This window comes from Erpetoichthys calabaricus, chromosome 6 (assembly GCF_900747795.2).
Source record: "Erpetoichthys calabaricus chromosome 6, fErpCal1.3, whole genome shotgun sequence".
Taxonomy (NCBI): Eukaryota; Metazoa; Chordata; class Cladistia; order Polypteriformes; family Polypteridae; genus Erpetoichthys; species Erpetoichthys calabaricus.
Genome location: NC_041399.2, coordinates 198,073,510 through 198,085,549, shown reverse-complemented (window position 1 = coordinate 198,085,549; position 12,040 = coordinate 198,073,510). Strand labels below are relative to the sequence as shown.

General features: G+C 39.4%; 2 protein-coding genes across 9 annotated transcripts in view; one reads left to right on the top strand and one right to left on the bottom strand.

The window, feature by feature from the left end:
* The window catches only part of LOC114653784 (microtubule-associated protein 4), a 212,199-nt gene extending 209,207 nt beyond the window's left edge, over positions 1 to 2,992 (bottom strand). For 5 of the 8 annotated variants that reach the window (XM_051928943.1, XM_051928947.1, XM_051928948.1 and 2 more), the window contains exon 1: positions 2,840 to 2,992. The gene's annotated coding sequence lies outside the window, so the exon portion shown is untranslated. The remainder of the gene's footprint in view (positions 1 to 2,839) is intronic. The other 3 variants (XM_051928945.1, XM_028804300.2, XM_051928944.1) reach the window with 3 other exon arrangements.
* Positions 1 to 12,040, top strand: part of LOC114653992 (alanine aminotransferase 2-like) — a 493,749-nt gene that overhangs the window by 301,965 nt on the left and 179,744 nt on the right. The window lies entirely within an intron of this gene.

Below are 12,040 nucleotides of genomic sequence, written 5' to 3'. Positions count from 1 at the left end.
GAGACAGAGAGAGAGAGAGACAGAGAAAAACAAACAATCAAAAATCAATACGTGCCCTTCAAGCTTTTAAGTATGCAAAGCACCGTGCAGCATGTCGCTTCACGAAGCAGCTGCACAGAAGGTAGCAACGTGAAGATAATCTTTCAGCATTTTTAGACGAGCGTCTGTATCGTCTAGGTGTGCGAACAGCCCCCCTGCTCAATCCCCCTATGTCAGGATCAGAGAATGTCAGCGCAAGAGAGAGAAAGAGAAAAGTAAGTTGGGTAGCTTCTCAGCCATCTGCCAATAGCGTCCCTTGTATGAAATCAACTGGGCAAACCAACTGAGGAAGCATGTACCAGAAATTAAAAGACCCATTGTCCACAGAAATCCGCGAACCAGCAAAAAATCCGCGATATATATTTAAATATGCTTACATATAAAATCCGCGATAGAGTGAAGCCGCGAAAGGCGAAGCGCGATATAGCGAGGGATTACTGTATAAAGCACACCTGTCCACAGAATCAGTTTCTTCCATTCCAACCTCTCCTCCACCATAAGCAAGACTAAAGAGCTGTCAAAGGACGTCAAATTGAAGATGGGCCTGTACGTGTGCCTTCTTGAGCTGGGGGACCTTGCGGAAGCTGCAAGATTTCAATCCATTAGGGCATAGTGTGTTACAAATGGTGTTCTTGGTGACCGTGGTGGTCCCAACTGCCTTCAGATCATGAAAAAGTTCCTCCCGTGTAGTTTTGGGCTGATCCCTCACCTTTCCAATGATCATCCTTTGCCCATGATGCACAATCTTGCACGGAGCTCCAGACCGTGGGCGACTGATGGTCATTTTATATTTTTTCCATTTCCGAATAATCACACCAACAGTTGTCACCATCTCACCAAGCTTCTTGCTGGTAGTCTTGTAGCCCATTCCAGCCTTGTACAGGTCTTTTCCCTGACGTCCTCTGACAGCTGTTTAGTCTTGCCCTTGGTGGTGGAGAGGTTGGAATGGAATAAATTGATTCTGTGGACAGGTGTGCTATATACACATAACGAGTTGAGAGCAGGAGTATCTGTCATTGATTGATTAATTGCAATCTGTGTGCCACATGGGCACACAGCCAATCTGTGGGAGCCAGAATTCTGGCTGGGTTGTAGGGGATCAAATACTTATTTCACTCAATGACTTGCAAATCAATTTATAACTTTTATGTAATATTTTTTTCTAGATTTTTGGTTAATATTCTGTCTCTCGCCATTAAAATGAAACTATCATAAAAACTAGAAACTGTTCATTTCTTTGTAAGTTAGCAAACTTACAAATTCAGCAGGGGATCAAATGCTTATTTCCCCCACTCTAAATCATTTGCTGCAGTTCAGTAAGGTTTTATAAGCTAGACCACGTTATGATGCACAATCTGTATGGAATATTACTTGTACCAAAATTAAATGTAATCCAATGTGTTAACTACATTACAATGCAATGCTTATGCACATGATGCATTTCTATTTCTCTGGCCCTTTCCAGCAAGCAGTCGACATGAAAGAGAATAAAATCAAAATATTCACCACCAGCTTTCACTAGTTCTGTGAGACAGCAGATTCCCTGCTTTATTAACTCCCCATTTGCCATCTTCAGCGCTAAGTGAACACACTCATGATGGGAACGTCTCTTATCCTAACCGTTGACACCCCTTGCCCAACCTCTTGATGCTGAATGGTCTTTTAATTGCATTCAATTTTGGCAGGATTAATGCATGGCCTTCCAATGAAATGTGATAGATTTGCTTTGTTTTTAGTTATGACACAAGATCTATGCACATGAATTAAAATGCAGTACACTTTTGTATTATATTTTAAACGGACATGAAAATTATGTGCCATTCTGACAAGCAATTGATCATTTTTTCATTACGACACTATAAGTCCATGCCAACACTTAAATGCATCACCTGCTTTTACATCACATTGTAATGTGGTTGACAAGTTGGACTGCATTTAATTTTGGCACAAATAATCTTACATAAATCTGAGCAAGACTGGGACACTTGATGCAAATAGCTATTAGGGTACCAACGTACAGTCATCAAATTGTTTCTATTTTTATCTTTAATGGTACTTTCCTTACAAAATATCATCAAAACCTACTTCACAAAGCAAATAAACAAGTTTATGACAACAGAATCAAACTCGACAATTTGTATACTCAAAACTGAAGAAAAACTTGACAAGACTTCCTTAGCTTAAAGGTTTTTCAAAAATGAGGATTATGCCGACTGTTCATTATATTAGGACAAGACAGACCATTGTCATGCTGTATAAAACACTGGTCTTGTGTGAGGGGTTGATAGGTGGGAAAGTCACAACCTCACAAACTATAAGCGAGATACACACGAGCTAGTAACAATAACCATTTAGTAAAAAAAGTGTTGGGAGACTCATAAACTCTTGAACCAAGTGTGCAAAAATAAGCACCATATAACGCACTGGAAGGTGTGGCTCATATTATTATTGACCATTGCTGCTGCGGCTGCTGTGCCTGCAATTTGTGAAGAGGGGGGGCCCTATTTTGGTCCCGCCCCGACACCCTTAGCCACGCTCTTGACAGTGATTCTGCACATTCAATCAGTGCATTTGCACTCTCGCATTCCCTCTGTTCCAATACTGCAGAAGCAAATTAAAACTGCACTGTCATCACAACAAAGGCAGAAAGTATAACGAGAAACGGAGAACTGGCGTTCTACTGTCGGCTGTGCGCCAATATAACCGCCGCGTCTTCATGGAAATAGAAGCTGTGCCGCTATTTCATCAGTGACCACAGGTGACACGGAAGAAAACCAAGCAAGCTGTTTTGACAACTCACCTTTTAACCTGAAGCTTAAGCGTTTCTTTGTATCGGTTGTTGTCGAGGTTTGTGCTTCAGCCTTTCATCCAGACCACCTCTCAAAGCCCAGCCACAGAGGTCCGCAAACTAACTCCTGGACCAGTGTGGAGAGTAGCCCGTTTGTACCGCCTTACAGACTGAGTAACCAATCCCAATGCGCAAAATACAATTGACAGGTACGTACACAAGTTACATCGAGAGACACATGTTATTGACAAACAATTGAACCAATGGTATAACGAAAGCAGCGGTTGTGGGGACTTTTTTTTCTTTCGAGTCCCTGTCCTGCCCTCCTCCATCGGGGTAATACCTAAACATATTGACATGCGCGTAACCAATTGGCATTCGCGACTCCTTTTATAGTTATATCTTATGTGTCAAATCAGAGAGCGGGTTTCATCTATTCGCCCCGCCTTAGTGTGTCAGTAAGTCCAGTAAGGAGCCTTTTAACAATGTCCTTGAACTATCAATTAGAAAAGTGACCAATCAGAAGAACAGACACTTTATCCGTTTTGGCTGAAGGGAATGGTCCTGGCAGTCGAACGCGCGCTTGTCCGAAAGGGAGGATGGGTGTTGTCTGAACTGCGTGTTAGGACGGTGCTATATACATTTGGAGAAGTTTCACCATAAACCTGAATACATTATAATGTGTAATGCCGTCGAATGATCACAAATTGTGTCAAGCAGATGCAATGAATCCCCAATTTCTTGTTTTGTTCAGCGTTTCCTTTTTTCTTTATTCGTTCTTTACTGAAGAGTTTCGATTTCGTATACAGCACGGACTTCTGTGGTGTAAACTCCCCTTTTAAAAATAGAACACGCACATTTTTATAGTGCCGGATATTCTATATAATTAACGTTTTGTTATTTTTAAGCATGCTGTGCACGCCGGTATTTTTTATTTTCGTAGGCACTTTTATTTATACTGCATCAGGACACGCACCATTGCTCAACTTCTTGACAGTTGAAATACAGGTGAGAGTTTGTGGTGTAATCTCCAGCACACTGAACGCTAAGCCTGACTGCTTTAAATGCTCAAGATTATTATTTGCTTTTAGGAGATCGTGGATCATTTACTTGCCTCATTATTGCATATGCACTCCTCACTCTGTCGTCTGCCGTTAATACTTTTGTGCATTTTTTTCTTTCTGTTTTTGACTACTGTTGTTTTTTAAGATTAGTTATTATACATCTATTTATTACGACCTATTTCAGTATATTACTATTAATTTACCTAGTATTCATTTCTTTAAACTATAACATAGTTCGTTACTTGTCTTGCACTAACTCTGTGTCTATGTATCCAACATGCTGCACTGTGGTGCTGAGGGACGGTAGTTCGTACCACTGTATGCCGCAATACTGTGTATGGATGGTATGACAATAAAAGCACTTAACTTGAGAGGTGAAAGCCTGAACCAGCAAACCAAAGTCGGAAAATAGGAACAAATGCTGGATGGGATACCAGTTCACCGCAGGGCGTGCTTGCTCCAGGTCAAATTTTAATCGCTAGTGAACCTATTTGGCATATCTATAAGATACACAGGTATTCAGCAAGCATCTACATATACAGTATTTCCAGATGCAATGTATACGTTTATAAGACAAAAAAGTAAGTAGTTAATTTACAATAATATTTTGTAAAAAAAAAATAAAAAATCACAGTGGATTGAGAAAACATTCAGACCTCTTCACTTTTTACACATTTTATTATGTTGTGCATGTATTTTTAACTGGATAAGATTGCCATTTTCACCCATCAATCTACACTCAACCCATAATGACAAAGTTAAAACATATTTTAGAAAGGTTTGCATATTTACTAAAAATCAAAAGATGAACTCACTCATTCATATAAATATTCAGGCCCATTGCTGTGGAACAAAATTGTGATCAAGTGCATCCCGTTTGCTTTAATTCTCCTTATGATGTGCCTAGAACTTTATTTTGAGTCCACCTGCAACAAATATTGACTGGACATTGTTTACACCAGGGTCCTCAATCACAGTCCTGGAGGACCGTAGTGGCTGCAGGTTTTTATTCTAACTAGTTTCCTAATTAGAAAGCAGTCCATGCTGATAATAAAATGTGGTATTGGAACTATTTAGCTTATTAATGCTTGCATTCATCCAAGAGCAATTTTAATTGCACTGTAGAGTTTCCTTCTGTGAGAACATTATCCAAGTGTTATGTGTAACAGAATAGATTTAAACTTAATGGACCTTCCGATTCCTCTCTCATTCACTTCTAAACATTTTTTATCAGATACTTAATGGTAAGTACATGAGCAGGAGAGCTGCTGGTTTATTGGTTATCTGCATCTCATTATTAACTAATAACAATTAAAACTTAAATGCAGCTTTCTAAAACTGGCAATTAAGGGTTAACAGGCAAGAGAACTAAAATTAAGCCCAAAAAATGTATTGCTTTAGTAGTAAATAAATGGGTTCTAATTAAGAAATTGGTTAAAGTGAAAACCTGTGGCCATAGCAGACCTCCAGAACTGTAATTGAGGACCTCTGATCTACAGAGTAACTAAAATGTGTCAGATGAATAATGACACTAGCAAGGCATAGAGTTAAACACCAACTTTCATTATCAGCAAGGACTGAGTTCTAATTAGGACACTGGCTGGAATGAAAACCTGTAGCCACTGCGGCCCTCCAGGACCGTGATTGAGGACCCCTGGTTTACAAAGACACAGTCTGTTGTATTTAAGGTTCTACAATTTCCACTGCACGCTTCAAACCAAGCTTTGAAGTCTTTGAACACCTCTGCAATAAAATTGCTGGGAATCCTACATCAGGGAAAGGGTATAAAACCATATTTAAAGCTTTGAGGGCTTGCAGGAGAACTTGGTAATTGTGAAATAAAAGTTCTTCATCCCCTGGACCCTTCATAGAACTGGCCGTCATCCAAATTGACTAACCTGAACCCAATGGTCACTCTAATAGAGCTTCAGGAGTCCTCTGCTGAGATGCAAGAACCTGTTGGAAGGATGACAATCTTAGAGCACTTCATCAATCATGGCTTTATGGTAGAAAGACCCACATGAAGGTTTCCACATGGCATATAAAGGACTCTGAAAGCTGAAGATGACAGATTATAGACACTTCCCTTTCATACTAACGGAGCTTGAGAGGATCTACGAGGAAGAACCTGCACAAGTTGAGGTGTGCAAAGCTTGTAGAGACTTACCCAAGAAGCTAAAGGGGTTTCTGCAAAGTACTGAGTTAAGGGTCTGAATGCTTAAATGAATGAGAGATTTCAGTTTGTCATTTTTAATAACTTTTCAGACCTTTCTAAAAGTAAGCTTTCTCTTTGTCATTATGGGTGTAGTATGGGTGTGTAGGTTGATGGGCAAAAATGGCAAATTTATTCATTAAAAATTAAATCTAAAATACAATAAATGTGCAGGAAATGACAGGGTCTAAATACATTTTGAATCCACTGTATATCACAGTAATAAGAAGGTATGAGACAAGACTTAGTAGAGACAGTTTTAAGGTTCACAGCAGCCTGTTCTTTAATTGTAAACTACATCAGCTAAGTGTGAGCAGTGCCAGTCTGCCAATGCTCTTCTGTAGCCTCTCCTTCATCACCAGTCTAAAGATTTTGTCCATTTCATCATTTTGACTCATGGTCTGTTTGAAGCTACCAAGCAGTATAACAGATTATAATACTTTAGAGACCTTCGAATTTAAAGTTGACCTTTTTCTTTTTTCTAAAGAAATAGGTTAAAATAGATTGAAAGGCTGGGAAGGGCTAAATGACTTGTTGTCATAACTTTTCTCATGGTCATATATAGAATTTAATTGAATTTTTTGCTACAAAGTGCAACATTTTAAGCTCAGCATGGTATACACTGATTACAAATATAATAATCATTGCAAAAAACTGTGAGACTGGCGCTTCAGGGCAATGTCACAGGAAAGCCATTTTTGGTTCTCAAAAGAACCATCCATATGTACATTCCAGAAAGAACTTTTATTTAGATTAGCAACAGGCTCCACAAAAAACCTTGAACAGACTGTGTTCCTGATTTTAAAAGGACTCTTCCGGCATACAATAAAACAGGCTAAGTCCAGGTTTTCTTGATCTCTTGTGTGCTGCTATACATTAAAGATTTCTGTTTTGTTCAAAAAACAGGAAACTTGTTAAAAACCACAGAGCCAATTTCATATGCAAGGAAACCATCCCAGAATGAGCGATTTTTTTTTTTTTGTCAAGCAATTGTTCTATGAGGTAGATCTGTCGGTTTGGACCCTTTTTCATCTCTGACTGTGCCTTTTCTCCCAATTTTCTTTAAAAAAAACCCTACTGACAATACTTATCAGAACACACGTGACATCACCAAGTTTGGATAAAAAATAAAATCTTTTCTGTTGGTGTGTGCTTCTTGCTTAAATTTCTGTTTAAATAAATCTTTCCAAACCCCTGAACGAAGTGCGCTTGTGCTTTTACTTCAGATTCTGACGTCCCAGTTGCCACTTTTCTCATTATGCTGCCTCTCGTTTTACTGGGGTTTTTTTTTTCAATTTAGAGATGGGTATTGACTGACACAAGATACTTCATTTCATTCGATTTATTATTACTGTACCTTGAAATACAATGCAAAGTAATTGTATTTGGAAACTTTTTTTTTTGTTTTTTGGCTTTGGTTCTTTGGTTACAATTTTTGGTTGTGTTGAACGATAGGATGAAGGCCTGAGTCACGAGTGCCATTTTCATCTTCTGTTTGTTCTGCTTAACTTTGACAGACATAAAAATTGTGACGTGTACAGAGCCCATGTGACACTGAAGCAGCTGCAGACTTTTCAGCCTTCTGTGTTGGTTCCCCTGATGTCTACTCAACTGGTCATTAATCATTATCAGAGTACAATAAAGGGAGCAAACTCCACAGAAGAAAGCGGTGGGAAAAATACATATTTTTCTTAATTTTTTATACTTGTAAATCCCATATCACAGCTAATCAACCAGTGAGCTCAGTTCAAGATAAAATGACCTACTGGTTGTGAATCTGGTTGACAAAAAATAAAATCTGCAGCCAAAGGGAGGCCTTGAACTTGAGAAATACTGATTGATAACATAGGTAGGACTGTTTTAGTGCTATGAGTGTGACAAAAGCCAGACTACAGGTTCTCATGCAGATTGTATTTTTAAGTTAATTTTGAAATTGTTATAAGATAAGTTTTTTTCAAATACTTTAAATTTGAAACAAAACATAGCAATGAAAAATGTCGTCCTTATAAGGCACAGAGAAGAGGTTAAAACAGAGGATCTTCAATCACAGTCCTGGAGGGCTGCAGGTTTTTGTTCCAACCCAACTGCTTAATCAGAAGCACTTATTGCTCATGTAATACTTCTACTTCACTTTAGTTGTCTCGCTCTTTAAGATTTTGAACACTTATTGCTTATTTTAGTCTTAAACAGCTGTATTCTTGGTTTTTAATTGCTCCTAATTAGAATTAACATGCAAATGACAAAAGAGACCAGCATTTCTCCATTTAATAATTCATTACATTTATATAGCGCTTTTCTCAGTACTCAAAGCGCTATCCACACAGGGAGGAACCAGGAAACAAACCCACAATCTTCCACAGTCTCCTTACTGCAAAGCAGCAGCACTACCACTGCACCACCTGTGAGGACATTTAGCTTGTTTCCATTTACTCCTCTGTGTGTATTTATTGTGCACTATTAAGTTTAATTAAATACTTGGAAGGAAAGTGAAGGATTGAGAATTACTCATCCATTTTAGCCTTTAAGTCATTTGGATGATATCCTTAGAAGGGGAAGAAAATCTAGGATATGAGAATGACCTGACATAGCAGAGTTAAAGCACTAACAAGCCATGAAATTAAATTATTGGCAAGAATTACTTTTTAATTAAGCACTCGGGTTAGAACAAAAACCTGCAGCCCTCCAGGACTGTGAATGAGGACCCCTGGGTTAAAAGGTACATACAAGGAACGTCTACATCCTGTGGTGGCCGACTGGGACCCTTGCATGGCCGGGAAGCTTCAATGATGGAAGAACTGGGGAGGAGGACATATCCACAACAATACCTTCCCCGGAACGTAAGAGGGCAGCCTCCCTGGATTGCATCAGGGCCACGGGGCTTGGAGGCTCAACCCTATTGGGGCCCGTGGTTACCACCAGGGGGTGCCTGGACAGTTCCTGAGCCATGGACTGCAGCACTTTCGACACACCCGGAAGTGCTGCCGGAAGAGGATCCTGGAACATGTGGAGTACTTCCGGGGACCCTTACAGCACTTCCGCCACACTCGGCAGTGCTGCTGATGGAAGGTCACAGTGCACCTGGAGCACTTTGGAGTGAGAGGCCACCTCACTCCATTCCAGGAGCCGGAGTCGGGAGGTGCTGGACGGAGCTTGTGTGGAAGAGTGTAGGCGGTAAAGTGAAGAAGAAAGAAAGAAAGAAAGGAAGGAAGAAACTGAGGTTATTGGTGGTGATTGGTGCACTGTGTGCTAAGAAAAAGAAAATAAAAGGGTGTATTTTGCACTTGTGCCTGTGTGTGTCTGGGGCAGATACTCCACAATCCACATTGTGACACGTTGCTATGCAGTACACTTTCATGACTCTTTCTGCATGTTGTTTTCCTCTAACAATCCAAAGACTTGCGCATTAGACAAACTGGCACCATGTACTGTATGTGTAATTATGTTCTGTGAAGTATCAGCATGCTGGGTTGGCTCCTGTCTTACAGACAACTATTGGTGAATTGCATACTCAAAGTAGTGACTGTGCACATCCATGGTGACTACAGACATGAGTGACTACTTCAGTTCAAGAAGCTCTGAAGTCATCATCCTCTCAGGAGCCTACATTGACATCCAACTCCATTGACAGTTCACCAATCAAAGCATAGTACTTGCTAAAGCCCACCCTCTCATCTTCGACAGGTGGAAATGACAGTTTTAATTTCATGGTATATTTCATGTTGCATGGTGATGTTGGCAAAATAAATTCATGAAGAAATAATAAAAGGACAAGTGTCTGTGCATCTGTGTCTTCATCTGGTTGCTGTGTCTCTGTGATATTCTGGTGGATATGAGATTCACAAAAGCAGTGCAATATATTTTATTACTAGAAATGTTTGTGATGTGCCATCCTTTGGAATGACAAATGCAATGCTTTTTACTTCTATGTGCACAGCACAGCTAGGAAGTATATAAATAAGTAATAAAAACATTTAATGGTGCACTTAATTATTTCTGCACACAGACAATTTTTGTTATTACTTACTGTCACTTTTCACAATGAATTTATATACTAAACTATCTGTGCTACCCATCTAAGATGAGTTGAAATCCAAGTAATTAACATAGACCTCATGTTTTGTATTTGGTACATGGGTTGTCGATTTAGTCTCGTTTAATACTTACCCGATTTCTTTCCCTCACGGCGGCCCTTACCTCTTTAAATATAGCTATCAGTTTTCTTCGCTTCCACTCAGTGTTGCACATAGAGCTAACCACTCTTATAGTCAAAGTGGTACATTTAATTATTTGGATGACACATTTAGTGAAAGCAACTTATGTCTGAGATACAATTGGTTACATTTCTTCTTGCTCCTTGCAGGTGAAATGACTTGCCCAGGGTCACACATGTGTCAGTGGTGAGATTCAAACCCAAAACCTCTGTGTCTGAAGTCCAAAAACATAACCACCGCACCACTGCCTGCCTGTGTTTTGCTGGAAAAATGTGCCGATGGTCATTAGTGCATTGGCCTGGTTTAGTGACTCTAGCCTAGTCATGTCAGAGCTTTGGTTTCCTGACCAATTATTATTGTTGTCACTTTCACACATCCATTGCTCACCATGGAAAGTTATCAGTCATTAACATTATAGCTACTGTATATACATTGTTCACGTCGCCCGAGCAGGTGTAAAGAAAGTCATTCCCACAATGCTGTTTCCAGTGTATAACATCGGTCAACAGACTAGACAGGTAAGGCCAACTGTCTCATTTTTAGATGTTTACTAGGGGGCTTTGCCCCCTGCCAGCGGCCACTTCTCCGAAACCCCTCTTAAACAGTGATACATTGGGAAACAAGTAACAGGTGTTTTCTTCACTCCCTCTTTGCTTGAGAAGCTGTTGGCTTGCTGCGTGCTGCATGCCATGTGATCTGCGTTTCATTCGGAGCTTCTGACTATTCCATCTCTTTTCGCTGTTCCATTTTTCCCCCTAGTAATATTTTCAGATTGTTTGTGCTAATGTGATCTTTACTCTCATTTTTGGAGACTTTCAAATTTTCCTACTTCCATTATCTCTAACCTGCTCTGCCTGTGTATCACGGGATTTGCATCTGAAGGTTGTAAGTATGACGTGACTTGTCCATCTTGCAGGAAGTGAAAGTGTCCCTGTCTCTCTGTCTCTTTTCAAAAGATCAGGTCTCATACCTGGGAAAAAGTCTCATCTCATCGCAAGTTTTTTATTTATAATAGAGAGATTTGGTATTTTTGTGATTGTTTTTGATTTTTATTTACCCTTCTTCTACATATTTTGCCTATTTTTTAAATTTTCCTCCTGACCTTAATAACTGGATGGAGAGATACACAGACACACACAGAGGCAGACCTTTGTCCTTTTGTTAAGTTGGATTTTATCCCAAATATTTCTTCATATTGCAGTAACTAACCAGTGCCAGGATTTTAGCAAATGTTGTCCTTAAATGTGTCATGCCTTCCACATAAAACGCTTTGAAAGTTGTTTTAAGATGTACATCTGACACTGTCGTTAAATAATAATGTGAATGACACAACCTGGCCCCTCAGCTTCCCAAGCAAATGCATTCCTGGAACTCTCACCTTCTTTCAATGATGTCACTTATAACACAAAGCAAACAAAAGAATTCTAACATCCCATTTGCAATAACAAGATTGTATTTTTTTTTCCTAGGAGTTTCTTTTGTGAATGTGAATTAAGTTATAAATTGTATATATGCCTTTTTTGTGAATATTCTTCTATTGTAATTATTAAGATGTGTATTTTTTGTTATAAAAAGACTAGCTGTGTAAGGCCGTGCTGTAAGAAGCCTGGGGTCCTAAAAACTATTGAAATCGTCAGAAAAAAAATTGAAATATAGAGATGTCAGGTAATTGATAGGAACTACTCTGGGCATCTCTCTCCTAGGAGGATTCATTTTGCTGACGTGC